Below are 18,849 nucleotides of genomic sequence, written 5' to 3' on the forward strand. Positions count from 1 at the left end.
AAAAGGGAATCCTCTTACACTGTTGGTGGGAATGTAAATTGGTGCAGCACTCTGGAGAACAGTATGGAGGTTCCTCAAAAAACTAAAAACAGAGTTGCCATATGATCCACTAATCCCACTCCTGAGCATGTATCTGGACAAAACTATAACTCTAAAAGATACACTAACCCCTATGTTCATAACAGCACTATTTACAATAGGCAAGACATGGAAACAATCTAAATGTCCATCGACAGATGAATGGATACAGAAGATGTGGTATATACACACATACACACATACACACACATGCATACAATGGAATATATGGAATATATGTGGAATATATATATATATATATATACACATATATATATACACACATATATACACACACACATAATGGAATATTACTCAGCCATAAAAAGGAATGAAATAATGCCATTTGCAGCTACATGGATGGACCTAGAGATTGTCATACTAAGTGAAGTAAGTCAGAAATAGAAAGACAAATACCATATGATATCACTTACATGTGGAATCTAAAATATGACATAAATGAACTTATCTGTGAAAGAGAAACAGACTCACAGACATAGAGAAAAGACTTGTGGTTGCCAAGGGTGGGGGATGAGGAAGGGTTGGATTGAGAGTTTGGGACTAGCAGATGCAAACTTTTATATATGGAATGGATATAACAACAAGGTCCTACTGTATAGCACAGGGAACTATATTCAATATCCTTTAATAAACCATAATGGAAAACAATGTGAAAAATAATATATATTACATACATATATATAGTATATATATAATATACATGTAACTGAATCACTTTGCTATACACCAGAAACTAACACAACACTGTAAATCAATTATACTTAATAAAACAAGGAAGCTTTGTGTGTTTTCATTTTATCTAACTTTGTAATAAAACTATTAAACAGAGATCATCACTATTTCTACTTAACAGATGAGGAAACTGGAATTCAAAGTTTCAGTATGTACCCCAAGGTCACATGCATGATAAACCTCTATATTGTGGGTCTACAGTTTAGATAATGCTCATTTTCAAACAAGGATTCTGAACAACCTGAGAATAGAACGAAGAATACATATGGAGGCCAAAATATCTTTTTGGTTATCATTAAGGATGGATGAGATCAGAGGATGTGGCATTAGATTAATTAGTCAGATGAACTTGCTACTTCTTTATCCCAGAATTCAATGTGGACTCACTCAGTCCCAAATGGGTTTGTTTGGACCAGGGCAGCAGGGCTAATCACTTGGAGTGGGTCTGCCTAGGTAAGATGACTTGAAGGATCACTGGACACATGTAGGCTTAAGCCCCAAGAGGAAGAAATATGATGCAGAGCTGAACATTGCAATTCTTTCAAATTTATCTTTGTGATTGTCATTCCAGATTCCCTAAGATAAAGAGTACAAAGGAATGGAGAGTACCCACAAAGGTCACAAAGGTGGAGTTCCCTATACCCGAAAGAAAACAAGATGCAAGGTGGGGGATGAAGCATTTTCCCCACTCCAGCAGTCTTTGAACCCAGTTAGTCACTCTGGACCCATGATGTTTTCATTATACTGACTGATCTTAACTCTAGGTCATTGATTCTCATTTTCCTCCTCCCTCACTCCCAAACAGCCTTGAGATAAAAAGCAAGCCAAAGGCTTCAGGCTAGAGGACAGCTGAGTTTTGGAAATAGAGTAGTTTTTTAAGTTTCTGCACTTAGGAGATAAGACTCCTGAAATGGTGTTCCAGTGTAGGCATTAGGCTAAGCGTGCTGCACAGAGAGAAAGGCACTGTGGTTCTTCTGCAAAACTCTTTCTGAGTGAAAGCTGCCAGTGAGCATTAGTGGTATCCAAGAGGGAGAGCTACTCTGCAGCCTGTTGTGCCTTCATAGAGGGAGATTTTGATGATTCCACTTAAAAAAAACACACAAGACTTTCCAACATCATTGACTTTGTACTGTTAAAATTTTAAGTCTGTTGTTATGTTTCTATGTGGACATCACCATTTTGATGAGCCAGGAGGGTCAAATTATATCATCAATGATGTCTTCATTACATCACCTGGGGAGTTAATCAAATGAAGAACTACTCTTCTTCCTAAATAATTATACCTCTCTGCATATCTCGTGCTGCCTTTGCTGAGAAATGGTGTTCTTTTTTAACTTAGCCGCACAATGAACTTGGTGAAATGTGCACAATAAAAGAGGTTCCTATTTTGAGCTGCTTTTTAACTAAGAATATTTTATACTACTGCATCTTCATAGTCTTTAACACACTGACATTATGTAAATTAAATATGTTAATCCCCAACTCTATGCAATCTTCTTCCATTTAAACTTTTTTCCCCTTTTGTTACCAGAGAGGAGAAACAAAAAGAAAAAAAAGAGGTTGTAAGAAAAGACTCCTGCAGAAAATAATAGCTATGTTCAATGTTTTCCCTGGCTTCTTATTGTTTAAAATGTGCTTTTCCTGCCAAGGTCCCGTTAAAGTGCATTACCTCCACATGCTAATAGACTAATTAAAATATGAATAAATTTAAAAAACACATTTCCTATAAACTTTTTTTTACCTTTTCTGGTGAACTTGGAGTTAGAGATTTTCTGAACTTGGAGTAATCAAAAAGATGTCATTCACTTTATTGCTTTCTTGCTAAGAAAACTTCAGCTCCTTCCCCTGTCTTCAGTATAAACCTATGAGTGGATAGTGCTCCATGGAAGTAGAAGAAAAGTCTTATTTAGGATCAAGAAGCCTACATTGGCAGCTTGGCTGTGTAATCTTGTTCTTGGTGTCTTTTAACTTCTCTGTTGCCATTCTTTTCTTATATATGAAATAGGTATCGATTTACTGCATCTCGAAAGGAGATTATAAAGAAGAGGTGGTGGTTTTGACAAGGACTTCCTTGCATCTGTCTAGCCCTGGTATACAGAATTACATCTGGTTTATCGTTTATCCTAATCATTTAGCCCAGGTAGGGAGCATAATAGGAATTTAGAAAATGTTCATCACATGGATGTAGTTTTGAGGATTATGGCATAGGTTAGATTGTGGAGGCCTGTGAAAGCTGATCTGAACTATGGCTAGGAAGAGCTTGGTTAAACCATCCGTGTCCCTGATGTCCTAGGTAAATAAGAGAAAGCAAACAATAAGGAAGATGTGAGGCAATTTATTGGATTCTAGAAAGCTATCCTAGTTGCCTAAATGTTGCTAATTGAATCTCATAACTTTTGGGTATTTAATAAGTATCCAAGAGTATATTATAGGCTACACTTAAAACTTATGCTTAAAATGTTGTTACAAATTGGACAGGTTACACACTAACTCATACTTAATGAATCATTATGGGGAGAGGAGACTGCATGTATCAGTTCTCTACAATACCAGCCACTGAGGTAGACCCTTTCTTGGAGCATTTTCTTTAACCCATGTGACTATCTATGAGGAATAAGTAATATTGTTTCCATTTAACAGATAAGGAAAATGAAGGAACGGTATTTAGAACTCAGTTTGTGTACAAAGATTTTATTCATGAGTTGTGGTGGTTTTTATGTGCCTAAATAAATCAGTGTCATTACTAGGACAAAGAGGTTGATAAAGTAATTGATTGAGGCACTATAGTAAACAGTTATATAATGAAGCCAGAGAAGAGTGAACTGAGTGGTGGTCATCAGGATTTCCCTTGGGATAAAAGAGATGGGTCCACAAGGTCTGGGGTATCCATTTCATGAAGTTTTGAAGCTCAGGAAGTCTTGGACAAGCATCTAGTGAATAGATTCTCCTGACTATGGCCTAGGGCAGAAAGATCTTTTTTCCTTTGGATCATCTAACACCTCCAATGTCTTTTAGAAAGACGGATGATATATTTTTTAAAAATATTTATTTATTTATTTGGCTGCGTCGGGTCTTAGTTGTGGCACATGGGATCTTCGTTGCAGCAGGCGGGATGTTTTGTTGTGGCGTGCGGGCTCTTGGTTGCAACGCGCAGGCTTCTCTCTAGTTGTGGTGCGTGGGCTTCTCTCTAGTTGTGGCACGCGGGCTCTAGAGCACATGGGCTCAGTAGTTGCAGCGTGTGGTGCTCTCTAGTTGTGACGCATGGGCTCTAGAAAGCACAGGCTTAGTTGCCCTGTGGCATGTGGGAATCTTAGTTCCCCAACCAGAGATCGAAGCCACATCCCCTGCATTGGAAGGTGGATTCTTAACCACTGGACCACCAGGGAAGTCCTGAGATGGATGATATTTTATTCTAAAATGCCTGATCTTTCTCACATATGGTATTGCTTAGAAATTGAGTTTTGTGTCACTTGATTACAGCTGCATAATTTCACTAAAATGAACAACTCCTCTTCCAGCAACACATATTTCCTATTCATTGATAATGCTTGGTGCTTGGGATCCTTTCCTCATCTTAGAGAGGGATTTATGGCATAATTGTAAGAGTAAAACAAATGTCTTTTCCAAATGTACAGCCTCATGTTTGTGGGTTCCTGGAATAAAATGTAAGAGTTTCTGAGGAGAAGAAAGGAAATCAGAGTGTCAATTTTGGGATTCAGAAATCAAATTTGGCAGCCACAGTCTCAGGTCAGCTCTTGTTATCAAACTATAAATATCAATCCTTTTTTCACCAAACTCCAAACTGGGTTAAGCCTTTTTATGATCCATGTACTTAATATTCACTTATTCATTCACCAAATATTTGAGTTACTACTCTATTTAGTCACAATGGAAAACAAAGGGAATGTTTTAATAAATTAAATAGGCATGATCCATGATCTCAAGGAGCTTGCAATCTGCTAGAAGAGATAGACACTGATCAAGTAAAGAAATAATTCATTATATGATTCCTCATTGTGTTACATTCTATGGAGGATTCAAAGAAGGTGCAGTGACAGAATAACAAGAGGGACCTACTTATATATGGGATAGCATTTAAAACTCTAAGCTCAGGAAGAGAATCAAATTTTTGACAAGGGGAGAAGAGGAGTTTCCAGGCAGAAATAGGAATTTCACATCTTCAGGGAGGAAGAAAACCTTCTTTACGTGGGAGGTTGTTCAGTTTTCCGGTGCTAATCTATGGCTCTCCATTCTGCCTGCTTTGTTCCTTCTGGCTATCTTTTTCATTCCTGTCTATCCACTGCTGATACCTACATCTCCAACTTAGATGTCTCCTGTGAGATTCAGATTTTAGAGCCAGTTTGTCCATTGAACACCTCAAACTATGCATCTCACAGGTATATCAAAGTGACTGTGACTAAAATGAAAGCCTTTACTTTCTCTTTCAGTCCTTCACCATGTCCTATAATCTCTGACCCCTTTCTACTTCATCCTTATGTCTAATTAGTAACCAAAGTTCATCAGTTCATCTTTATATTTTTTCCTGTATATATTTCCCACCTCCCTGTCCTGTTGTCTCTTAGTCTTCTCTTCATATCTGCTGCTTCCTCTCTACTTTAGGTTTTTGTTTAATATTCCTTTTTACAGCCTCAGAATGATTTTTATGAATCCCAAATCTATCATGTCACATCCCTGCGTAAACCTCTAGTGATTTCTCATGGTCACAAGAGAAAGTGCAGGTTCTTATTGACATAGAAAACCCTTATCTATCTGGTACCAGCATATTTTTCTTGACCTTTCCTCTAACCATCCTCTATTTTAAAATATATCATTGTATTATTTTATTGATTATATTTATTTTATATTAAATATTTTCTAGGTATTTCAATCAAGAAGAATAGAGGATACTTCTCTGCCTTTGCACATGATGTGCATTCAGCCTAGACTGCAACCTGCTTCTTTGTGTGCCAGTCATTCTTCTTGTCATACTTCAGGTCCCATATTATATATTAGATTCAGCACTGGGGGGCTACATCTATCAGATTAGTCAGCACAGTGGATTCTAGTGATAGCTGTTTTTCTTTCATGGCCATGATTCTTTTGAGTCCAGGAATTTCCCCTTCATTATTGCATTATTATATCTTCTAACCCCCTACACACATTAGCAGGGCATTTGGTACAGAGTGAGTTCTTGAATGAATGAGGGCATGAGTTGTCAGTGGACAAAAGTGTCTTTCAGGAACCACTTTCTTTCATGATTCTGAAAACTTTAAAATGAATGACACATATGTCTGTACAACAGAGAAATTACAACCTCACTTAAACATCAAATCCTCATTTGAGAGAACAAGTTAAATTGAGAAGAATGTATCCAAAATCAACGAGCAGCATGTCTTTGTGCTTAAAAGGCTGTTTCTTTCCAGTCAGTGTGATGAGAACAAGGATTGACATTCTCAGCCTATCTGAAAAACAGGCCTTGAAGTATCAGACTTCATTGATCATTCAGTAAGCAGTTATAACCACAGAGCCACAACCAGAAAGTTCTGGAGGGGAACAGAAGGAAAGAAAGCTCTGGGTTCTGACTTAACCTTACCATTTAGTCAGTATCATTCAAAGATTCAAAGGTGTCTTATGTTTGTTGTGCCTATACACATAAATTTCAGCCATCTTTAATCTACTACAATCTGACTTCTGTGAAAAAGAAGGCATGCTTTGACTTGTCCTAGCTGGGAGCATGCTAGTTCCAGGTTGGGTTGTGGGGGAGGGAAAAAAAAAAAAAAAACAAAGTGAAGAGAAAGAGAAATTCATACATTAAACCCTCTAGAGCAGTGATTCTCAGCCAGGGGTGATTTTGCTCAACGGGATATTTGGTAAAGTCAAGAAACACTTTTATTTATCATGAGGCATGTACTAGTGGCATCTAGTGGGTAGAGGCCAGAGCTGCTGCTAAACATCATACAGTGTACAGGATAACCCATCCCCCTAACCAAAGAATAATCCAGCCCCAAATGTCAATAGTGCCAAGGTTAAGAAATACAGCTCTGTAGTCAGTGGCATTAATTGATCCTGTGACCTTAAAATTCACTTATAATTTCAGGACCTCATTTAACTCATTTGTGAAAGAAAGAGGTTGGACTAGATGGTTGTTGAATTTTCTTTGATATATGGTGTTATATAAGTCCTAATCCTAATATGGGATAGAAGCATGAAGACATTATAAAATAGAAAGCAACAATTAGAGTAAGTAAAAACACATGGCAAAGACTTGAGTCATTTGCTTTGAAACATGTAGTTGATATAAAATAGGTTATGCAGGAATTTTTTGCAGATATCTGGGGTTGATCTTCAGCAGCCCTCTGTATTAATCTTTGAGATTCTCCTTCGTAGAGAAAGACTGCAACAGAATTAAAAAGATATACCAAATAGAATCTAAAGTTCTTTAGGACGTCTCTTTCTGCAGATTCAAAATTACTAGTCTCAGTGAAAGGCCATTTACGTGAGACTCTAGCAGTGTGTGCCACTGATAAAGACAGACTCAGAGACATGGGGATGGTTTGCTGAATGATTGAAAGGAGATATTTGTGTGGGCGATTTACTTTCCTTTCAGTTTCAAATTTTAGTACCATGCTCCCCTTTATCCTTCCAACAGTATAATAACCGTGATCCCAATTCACAGCTTGAATCTCCTTATACTAACAGAAGGTCATCTTGGAATGAATGGCCTTGCATTGCCAGATCAAAAAGTGCAGTTTGGGAAGGAGATAAGGAAGAGAGGACAGGAAGAAAGACCTGCTGACAGTTCCTTAATTCTTCCAACCTTAGAAGTGAGAAGACATTGATTCTCTGTTCTGGTGTAACAACCTATGCAAACCATCAGTTTATTATAAATAGGTCTTAATATTCTGTGGGTCAGGACACATCAGGGACCATTTGTCTTTGTTCCATGATGTCTGGGGTCTTGTGGAAGCTGGAATGACCAAAATACCTTGTGGCATCTCTCTGTCTCTCTGTCTCTTTCTCTCCTCTCCCTCCCCCATACCAACTCTCCATATGGCTAACTTGGGCTTTCTCAGAACATGGCAGCCTTAGAGTAATCAGACTTCTTCCACTGTGGCTTAGGGCTCCAGGAGAACAAGACAAAAGCTGCCTGTCTTTTTCAAAGCTAGTCATGGAACTGACAGAATATCACTTCTGCTGTACACTATTTATCAGTGCAGTCACAGGCCTTCTCAGATTCAAAGGGAGGTGAGATATACCCCATCTGTCAATGGGAGATGTGTCAAAATTTGTATGACCATTTTTAATTTGCCACAATCTAAGTTAATTCTTCTGTAAAAATGTTGAAAGTGTGTTCTAAACACTCTGTTGGGAGCATCAGTATTTCACAGGACTGGATAAGGAGATAGGAAAAGATGAAGTGAGATATAAAAAGAGAACAGTCAACGTAAAAAAATAAAGACTGCCTATATGAGACCTAATGTCGTCAAAATTTTTTACTTTTATTTTAAACTCAACATCTGTGATTTGGGTTCCTCTAGTTGACTTTTTTGGGCTCTCATTTCTGCTCCTACAACCTCATTTGTATATGCATTACAACTGCAATTTTTTCTTAGTCTCCCTTTAGATGATCTAGAAACTATGTGTCACTCAGAAGTTTCACTTAGCCACTTATTAATAATCTTAAGAAGTTACATTAATCATCCTGATTTTCAATTTCTTCATCTGTGTAATGGTGTTAATACCAGTATTTACCTCATTAGGTTGTTGTATAGATGACATAAGTTATATAAAATGACTACTACTGTTGAACACGTAGAAGAAACTCCATGAGAATTTGCTGGATTAATTTGCCAATTCTCAAATTAAGGGCCACACTGGCAATAGCTAAGTGTTTGGTGGGAGAAGGGTGATTAAATATGGGTGAATTAAATAAACCTTTTGGTGGCTTGAATAAATTAGCAGGGAAAGGTATCTTATGCATCTCTTCTTATTCTATATTTTACCTTGTTGATAGTTGATATTATCTATCCCCTTGGTATAAATGATTATTTTTATGCTGTGGCTGCAGAATCTCTCTTTCTGTTATGACTTAACTTTTTAACTCCAGGATGGCATGTAATTAATTGTACAAAAGCTCTTCAAACTCTACATGTCCAGTACCCAACTCATATCATGCGAATTTTTTTTTGTCCTTTAGTTTGATTATGCAATTCAAGAAATAGAGCAATAAATAGAGCAGAATATAAAAGCTCCTATAGCTTTATTTGAAAAAAAAAGAAACAAAAACAAACTACTTTCGAAGGTTTTGGCATCTATAGTTTTAGATGTATTTCTCTTCATGTGTATCTAGAAAAAGAAAGATGGTTAAAAATATAGAGGAGTTGAATTGGTTTATTTGACCCAAAAAAAGAGAAAATTTAATCATATTACATATGATTTAAAGCTCAAATGTAATGTACCGTGTGAAAGTGACTGGTGCACAGGAAATATTTGCTGTCTTCTATAAAATTATCCATTATAGTATTCTTCATGTTGAATTCCTGTCCCTTCATTATGATTCTGCATTTTCTTCACTTCAATGAAAAATATGTCTTTATTTATAGAAAAACATGATTATATATTCAGTTATGTACTATGTATCCTTCACTAGGCACTAGATGTGCAAAAATAAAATATACTTTCTTCTTTTAGGAAATTATGAGGGAAAGAGGCAGGAACAATGAAAAAATCATACAGTGAATGAGCCACTGGGGTCATGTGCAAGCCAGAAAGGTAGAATGGAATAAGGTGCTGAATCACTAAATATGTACAGTGATGATGTATGTTAGGTAGTGTGTTTGCTAGTAACCCCTTATTGTTGAACCTTAGGGTAACCGTACAGCATAATCCTCAAGAGCACAGGCTATGAAAGCAGAATTTGTGGGGTCCAGTAGTAGTTCTGCCAGTTATTATGACATTAGGCAAATTATATCATCTCTCTAATTCTCAGTTTTATGCATTTGCAAACACATATGTTGTGAGAATTAAATGACATAATACACATAAAGAACATGGAGGAGTGCCATGCATACTGAATACTCAGATGTCAGTCAAAATCAGAAGGGGAAAGAGAAGGGGAAAGAGAGGGGAAGGGATGGTTTTTGAAGTCCTTTTAGGCTATACATAGAAAATATGAACTTTAACATGCTAAGTGATAGGTGCCATTGAAAGATTTTTAGCACAGAGTGCCATGGTCAAGACTTTGATTTAGGAAAAAAAATCGGAACAGATGAAACTCATGCACAGGCAGAACTCCTCAACCAGGTACTACAGATGTGAATAAGGGAGTTCTAGTGGTCTTTGTTTGGTGTGACCAAATGCTTGGCAGAGTTTTTCCTTTCTATTATATAAAACTTTCTATAGCCATGAGTTTTCAAACATTTTGTGTTTCAGAGATTGAAAAGATCTCCCACACTTTGTCATTATCCAGGTGGATATAACAGCCTCAAAGTATGTTTTGGATTTCAAGCTCAGAAAAATTTGGCAACAATTTCTAATCATGAGTGTATTACATCATTGTTTTAAACTCAAAACTTCACACAAGGTCCTGACTATTCCATAGTACAATAATAATTTTTAAAAAGGACAGTTTCCCCATAGTACAATAATAATTTTTAAAAAGGACAATTTCCCTCCATTTTATGGGTAGCCTTCAAGTATTTGTAAGAATGTTTTTAGAAAATAAGAGAAGTTTCTTATGTTATTTCTTATCAATAACATATTGAAGTTATTTTGATGCCATTCAGGTGAGCCTTGAATGTGAACCTCCATATGTGTTCTGATACTTATCAGATCATAACGTGACAGAGTTTATTCATTGTCAGAGAGTCATTATTGCCAAACTCACAATATTCCTTGTGAGTGATTCCTGAAAGACCGTCTCAGATTTTGACCCAAGTGAAGCCAATGCCATCTGTTCATGGGCAGTGGAGTTCCAGGGTTGGGGCAGTCAATATCCAGCTTCTGAAATAAATTGCAGATTTAATGAGACACAAATAAAAACAGATAATTGTGGCTGTGGATCTGAGAGGTAAGGTGTGGAGTCCATGCATGACTGAACAGGAAAAAGTGCTGCTTTCCTGTGGCACGTTACAGGACTGCCAGACAAGTGTGATTAAGGCAATTTACACGTGAAATTCGATTATGAATAAAAGGATTCCCCTTCTTTCCATGCATGTTACGTGAAGGAAATTTGTGAGTGGTCTTAATTAAAAACAACTGGTAGCTATTGGCAGTTGGGCATTAGGTGGAAACTGGCAGCCGCTAACGGGAGAGAAGATGGAGAATTAATGACAAGTGAAAGCTTTGTCAGAAAAAAGAACTAGGTGCTTGCTGTCAGTCATCCATCCTGTGCCTCCACAACCAGCGATTCTCCCGAGGATGCAGGCTGCTGGGCTGGCTTCTGCAACATGGCAATCAATATCACACTACTCAAACACAGAGTCTAAAGTGATAGGGGACTTTGGCAATGGTATGCAGGTGTAGAAAAGGCAAAATTCTGACTTTCCCCATTACCTAACAACTCAATCTTTTCTGCATTTATAATTTCCTTTAGAAGTCACACTGTAAAAATTATTATCACACTCCTCTTACAATGAGGAGGAGGAGGAAGGAGGAGGAGGAAAAAGGCAATGGAAATTCCTTGGAACATTTTAAAGGTCATGTAACTCTTTTAATAGTTTTTTTTTTTTTTTTTAACTCAGTGTGGAATAAGGGACATAAAAATGAAACAGGATAAATAAGCTGAACAATCTATCATTAGCAATCAACTATTATAATAATGAGAATAAAATGAAACTTTACATTAGCATTTTTATTTTAATAATACAAACCTTTTATCTTATGTTGCACACACATGGTGTCATCCAAGATAAATGCAATGAAATAGCTGTTATAAGTGCCATTTTATGGATTTAAGGGGAAAAAAACCCCTGAGAAACAGTAGGGTTAAAGAGATTTCTAGTCATAACGATTGTACAGTCCAGATTACGTCTTTCTTTTTTCTTCATTTAAAATTCTCTCTCTTTCTCTCATCTCTCTCCACAATCAGTTACCTCTGCTTTTTCTGCTTCTGCTAACACCTGGCCAAATATGGCTTTCCCAGACCTGGCTTCACATCACCTCAGGTTTAAAATCTGATGTAAAATCTTGTAAATGAATTTTAGAATTAGAGTATGAACTGAGATTTAGATTCTCAATTCAGAAAAAGTCAAATTTTTATATAAATAAGAATTGAAGATTAAATTATTTTTCCCGAATGTAAGGATCAGAAAAATAAAATGGAAGAAGTTGGTATAAGGTGACAGAGGGGATATAGCCACAATTAGAGCCAATGTAACAACAGGGCTGCGGATACCTCACATAGGAACACCAGGCATCAGGTCTGAATCCTTACAATGTTATACTAATACATAATCTTTTCCCAGAGGTCTTCATCTCCTAGTGTGGCATTGATATTTCCATTGTGGAAAACACATATTCAGGTAAGGAATATACAAAATCTGGAGATTCTAGGGAGTTCTGTTACCTAGAGGAAATATAATAAATAGGAGATGAAATTGCAAACCAGTTAGTAGGTATTTAACAAAGTGGTTGAATGATTGAATAACTGAACCCATGCAGTCTCTCTAGAATATATCAATGAATTACATATTCTCTCTGTTTGAAATAAAACCCAGAGTATCCAAAATATCCAAATAGGGTCAGTGAGACTTAACCAGCCATGAGTGTGAATGATCTATCTATACCATCAAAGGCTAAAAAGAAAATATATGAACAAAATAAAATAACTAGTGCAGGAATAAAAATCATACTTAGAAAGAACTATGTGGAAAGAATGATGGTGAGGTTATGAATCATACTTACTTCTTCAAGTGTATGGATTAAATGTCTTTACATATACACATCACTCTGTAAGTGCGTTAGACTAAGTTGGTGCATAACAACTCAAATGGAACTTTTCTCATTTCTTGCTTCCACTTCAGCCTTTTTCCTTGTGCTCTTTTTTTTTCTTCCCTTTCTTTCTCTTTCTTTTTGCTTCTTTTCCTTCATAATCCTCACCTGAAAGATGGACACTGTTATGTAAGTTTTACAGAAAAGGAAACATTGACTTATTACCATTAAACAACTTGCCCAAAATTTCAGTAAGTGAGAGCTGAAACTTGTACCTAGCTTGGTCTGTGTCCAAACAAATCACACATTCAAAAATATTTCCTCCCCTCTCAAATTCTGGCCCATTTATCCAATTTTGTCACTTTATAGATGGAGATATCAAACTTTGGTTACTGAACTACTGAGGAGTCCAATTTAGTTTTAGTTTGAGAATTGCTGACATATGTGTCTAAATATTTCACAAAGCCTACTGCCAATGCATCAAAGCAGCCTTTTATAAAATGGTATCCTATTTTTCTAACATGATTCTTCAGCGATAGAAATTTATGTGAACCAAATCTATAGTTTTGTCATCTCAGTGTCTAATGCCATTTCTTTCAGAAATTGCTTGGAATAAGGGACGTAATCCTTACAGAACAGCTTACACAAAATACAAAGGTTTATCATGGGGCCCAAGTACAGGAAAGTCAGTTAGGCCTCCCTTGAGCCAGTAACCAAGGGGCAAAATGGTATTGTATTGCAGGTAGCTGTGCTCTTCTCAGGCCACCTTAATCTCTTATCTCTAATTATCTCTCTATCTCCACAATCAACTACCTTTGCTTTTTCTGCTTCTGCAAACACGTGTCCAAATAAAGCTTCCTCATACCTGGCTACTCCTCACCTCTAATTTCAAAACAGTGCTTGACTGAACAAGGTGAGACTGGATTCCAAATTCCTACAAGAAAGAACATTATGGGCCCTCTTTGAGAGGGGGGTTTGCCTCTGGTCCAGTCAGCGGTGGACAGGGTCATGTGACTCTCCATCATCTTGGCTGAGGTTGTGATGGTGAAGTGAGAAGGCAGTGCAGGCCTCTACAATGAAAGTGAAGGATGGGGGCAGAAATGATTAGCTTTTCTAGGCCAGATATTGTCAGGCATAGAGGTATGGTTAAGATAAGGCCCTCAAGAGCTCATAGAAAGAAGGGCAGGTTAGCATGAGGCAAAGGTGTAAGTAACTGGCATATTTGCAGCTCAAGAAACCTATCAGTCTGTAAATTCTCATTCACATTTCTCAATACTTCTTTAAGACAATATGGTCACTGCCTTCACAATTGCCTTTATTTACCCAGATGAATTTCTGAGGAGTGAATGAGAAAGGAGAATAGGGGAATGAAGGCAAATGAAGGAAAGAAATTACAGTCAATCCTCAGTATCCATGGGTTCCGTGTACTATGTTTTACATTTGAGGCTGGTTGAATTCACAGATAAGGAACTCGCAGATACAGAGGACTATGGGAATTGAGCATCCTCAGATTTTCGTATCCATGGCGGATCCTAGAACCAATCCCTCTTGGATACCAAGGGACGACTGTAGGTTATTTACAGGATGGGATAAAAACGAAAATGCAGCTGAACTGAACTATATAACACAGACCGGGGAATGGGAGAGAGAGGAAGAAATGGACAAACAGAGGGACAATATAAGGGAATGAAAGACCTCAGAGAGTGTATGTGGAAAGAGGAAACATACAGTATTGCTGGATTTTAAGAGTTTAATCTTCTTTAATAGTTCTGAACTTCCTAATGAAGGACTGGAGTGTTTTGATGAACTGTGCTGTAAGTGGTACCTAAGTTTCTGGATTCAGGATTCGTGGAATAAGGATCTGACAAAAGGAAGTTGCCATAGGAATTTTCAAATTTGAAGAAGGAACATCTGTCACAGGAAAAGTTAAATGCTTTGAGGACTTTGTAGTCTTTGGTTTGAGCCTTGAAGGGGTTTAGGCATGTGGACTCTAGAGGACCTGGCCATGGAAGTGAAGGAAAAAGAAAGAAATTGGGGTGAGGTAGCACTGAATCCCTTCTGCATGAAAGTACTAAATGTAACTTCTATGCAGTTAATTCTTCTCAAGTCCCTCTAAGACCCTTAACTCCATTTATAGTCAAGGAACTGAGACTGGGTAATGTTATGTCCCACAGCTCAGTAGTGGCCAGGTATTCTTTGCAATCCCTCCTAATTCCAGAAGTCACGGTGATCCCAGTTTACCAGCCTTTCTCTCAGATAGGAGATAAACGTAAAATTTGTTCATTTGTTGTATTGTTTATATTTATTTTTAAAATATAACTAGTCAAAATGTGACCTCTTCCTTATATACTTGATTTTCTAGCAATGCAGTGAGTCAGGGACTCTGATTTGTATTCACAGGGATTCTATCTGTCTTTTTTTTATTATTCAAGTGTAGTTGACTTACAATATTATATTTGTTTCAAGTGTACAACATAGTGACTTGATATTTTTATAGTTTATACTTCATATAAAGTTATTATAAAATATTGACAATATTCCTGTGCTATACATTACATCTTTGTATCTTAACTATTTTATACCTAGTAGTTTGTACCTCTTAAGCCCCTTCACCCATCTTTTCCTAACCCTCCAGCCCCCTCCCCACTGGTTACCACTCATTTGTTCTCTATATTTGTGAGTCTCTTTCTGTTTTGTTATATCCCTTTGTTTTATTTTTCGGATTCCACATATAAGTATACCTGTCTTGGATCATGAATCAAATTATGATATAGAATAATATGGTATTCATACCTTCTTAGCTCTTGACTTTTATATTTTAAACAAAAAGGCTCTATGTTAAGTTATATAAATATAGGGACTTCCCTGGTGGCACAGTGGTTAAGAATCCGGCTGCCAATGCAGGGGACACGGGTTCAAGCCCTGGTCCGGGAAGATCCCACATGCCGTGAAGCAACTAAGCCCCTGCACCACAACTACTGAGCCTGCGCTCTAGAGCCCGTGAGCCACAACTACTGAGCCTGCGTGCCACAACTACTGAAGCCTGCGCACCTAGAGCCTCTGCTCCACAACAAAGAGAAGCTACCACAATGAGAAGCCCGCGCAGTGCAAGGAAGAGAAGCCCCCGCTCACTGCAGCTAGAGAAAGCCCATGCACAGCAACAAAGACCCAAGGCAGACAAAAAATTAATTAAAAAAAAATATATATATTTATATATATAAAACTTCCTCTGTACCATGTTTGGGAATTACTTTTTTTTTGTAAAACTAGAGACCTTGCTATGGTTTCAGAATGGAGAAGTTTGACATATGTTCGGACATTCATGAGTTCTCCTTTCAGAAGTAAAAGCAGCAAATTTAACAATAAGGCTAGTGTCCTTTCTGGGACATTTTAGAGAGCTTTCAAGGAAAATGTAAAGAACTGAGCAAACAGCTGTAGAGAGGAATTCACCAAGGAGAACTTTTATAAAAATCACCAAATTCAGAGGAAAGCGGTTAAAATTCTGAGCTCTTGAGTGACTATCTGGTCCCACATCCTGCCTTTACAAAAACTTTCTAGCTGGTAACCTTTGACAAGACAACCTTTCTCAGTTTCTACTTCCTCATCTATAAAATTGGATAATACTATTATTATTGCATAAAGTTGTAGTAAGGTTTAAAAGAGTTAAAATGTGATAAGCACTTACACCAAAGCCTAGCACATAGTAATGGCTCTAAAATTTTATCTGCTCTCATCCTTCTCCTGTATGACTTTTTTCCTCCCCACATATCTATCCTATTTCTTTGAAGAGATTCTTGGGAAACTGGAGACTATGAAGTAGAAATCTAGGGAGGTGGTGGCCTAATTTTGCAACCAAACATTGGAGGAAGAAGCTGAGAAAAGTATGTGGAGATGGTGGGAGGAGTACTAAGGCCAAATCAGACGTAGCTGGATTCCTCAGGACTGTGGGAAGTAAGGAGGAGGGAAGGATGGAAGGGAGGGAGAGGAGGAGGAAGGGAGATGCATGATCAACATTAGTGAAGAACTATAAATTCCTTGAAGCTGGTGTGAGATGATATCTCATTGTAGTTTTGACTTGCATTTCTCTAATGATTAATGATGTTGAGCATTCTTTCATGTGTTTGTTGGCAATCTGTATATCTTCTTTGGAGAAATGTCTATTTAGGTCTTCTGCCCATTTCTGGATTGGGTTGTTTGTTTTTTTGATATTGAGCTGCATGAGCTGTTTGTATATTTTGGAGATTAGTCCTTTGTCAGTTGCTTCGTTTGCAAATATTTTCTCCCATTCTGAGGGTTGTCTTTTTGTTTTGTTTATGGTTTCCTTTGTTGTGCAAAAGCTTTTAAGTTTCCTTAGGTCCCTTTTGTTTATTTTTGTTATTATTCCCATTTCTCTAGGAGGTGGGTCAAAAAGGATCTCACTGTGATTTATGTCATAGAGTGTCCTGCTTATGTTTTCCTCTAAGAGTTTTATCATGTCTGGCCTTACATTTGGGTCTTTATTCCATTTTGAGTTTATTTTTGTGTATGGTTTAGGGCATGTTCTAATTTCATTCTTTTACATGTAGCTGTCCAGTTTTCCCAGCACCACTTATTGAAGAGGCTGTCTTTTCTCCATTGTATATTCTTGCCTCCTTTATCCAAAAAAAGGTGACCATAGGTGCGTAGGTTTATCTCTGGGCTTTCTATCCTGTTCCATTGTCTATATTTCTGTTTTGGTGCCAGCACCATACTGTCTTGATGACTGAAGCTTTGTAGTATAGTCTGAAGTCAGGGACCCGATTCCTCCAGCTCCATTTTTCTTTCTAAAGATTGCTTTAGCTATTCGGGGTCTTTTGTGTTTCCATACAAATTTTAAGATTTTTTTGTTCTAGTTCTGTAAAAAATGCCATTGGTAATTTGATAGGGATTGCATTGAATCTGTAGATTGCTTTGGGTAGTATAGTCATTTTCACAGTATTGATTCTTCCAATCCAAGCACATGGTGTATCTCTCCATCTGTTTGTATCATCTTTAATTTTTTTCATCAGTGTCATAGTTTTCTGCATACAAGTCTTTTGTCTCCTTAGGTAGGTTTATTCCTAGGTATTTTACTCTTTTGGTTGCAGTGGTAAATGGGAGGGTTTCCTTAATTTCTCTTTCCGATTTTCATCATTAGTGTATAGGAATGCAAGAGATTTCTTGCATTAATTTTTTTTTAATTAATTAATTAATTTATTTTTATGGCTGTGTTGGGTCTTCGTTTCTGTGCAAGGACCCTCTCTAGTTGCGGCGAGCGGGGACCACTCTTCATCGCGGTGCGCGGGCCTCTCACTGTCGCGGCCTCTCTTGTTGCGGAGCACAGACTCCAGATGCGCAGGCTCAGTAGTTGTGGCTCACGGGCCTAGTTGCTCCGCGGCATGTGGGATCCTCCCAGACCAGGGCTCGAACCCATGTCCCCTGCATTGTCAGGCAGACTCTCAACCACTGTGCCACCAGGGAAGCCCTAATGTGTCATTTAAAGCTTGTGTTTCCTTATTTATTTTCATTTTGAGGGATCTGTCCATTGGTGAAAGTGGGGTGTTAAAGTCCCCTACTATGATTGTGTTACTGTCGATTTCCCCTTTTATGGCTGTTAGCATTTGCCTTATGTATTGAGGTGCTCCTATGTTGGGTGCATAAATATTTACAATTCTTATACCCTCTTCTTGGATTGACACTTTGATCATTATGTAGTGTCCTTCTTTGTCTTTTGTAATAGTCTTTATTTTAAAGCCTATTTTGTCTGATATGAGAATTGCTACTCCAGCTCTCTTTTGATTTCCATTTGCGTGGAATAACTTTTTCCATCCCCTCACTTTCAGTCTGTATGTGTCCCTAGGTCTGAAATGGGTCTGTTGTAGGCAGCATACATACGGGTCTTGTTTTTGTATCCATTCAACCAGTCTGTGTCTTTTGGTTGGAGCATTTAATCCATTTTCATTTAATGTAATTATTGATATGTACGTTCCTATTACCATTTTCTTAGTTGTTTTGGGTTTGTTATTGTAGGTGTTTTCCTTCTCTTGTGTTTCCTGCCTAGAGAAGTTCCTTTAGCATTTGGTGTAAAGC

This window comes from Balaenoptera borealis (genome assembly GCF_965194805.1).
Source record: "Balaenoptera borealis genome assembly, chromosome: 19".
Taxonomy (NCBI): domain Eukaryota; kingdom Metazoa; phylum Chordata; class Mammalia; order Artiodactyla; family Balaenopteridae; genus Balaenoptera; species Balaenoptera borealis.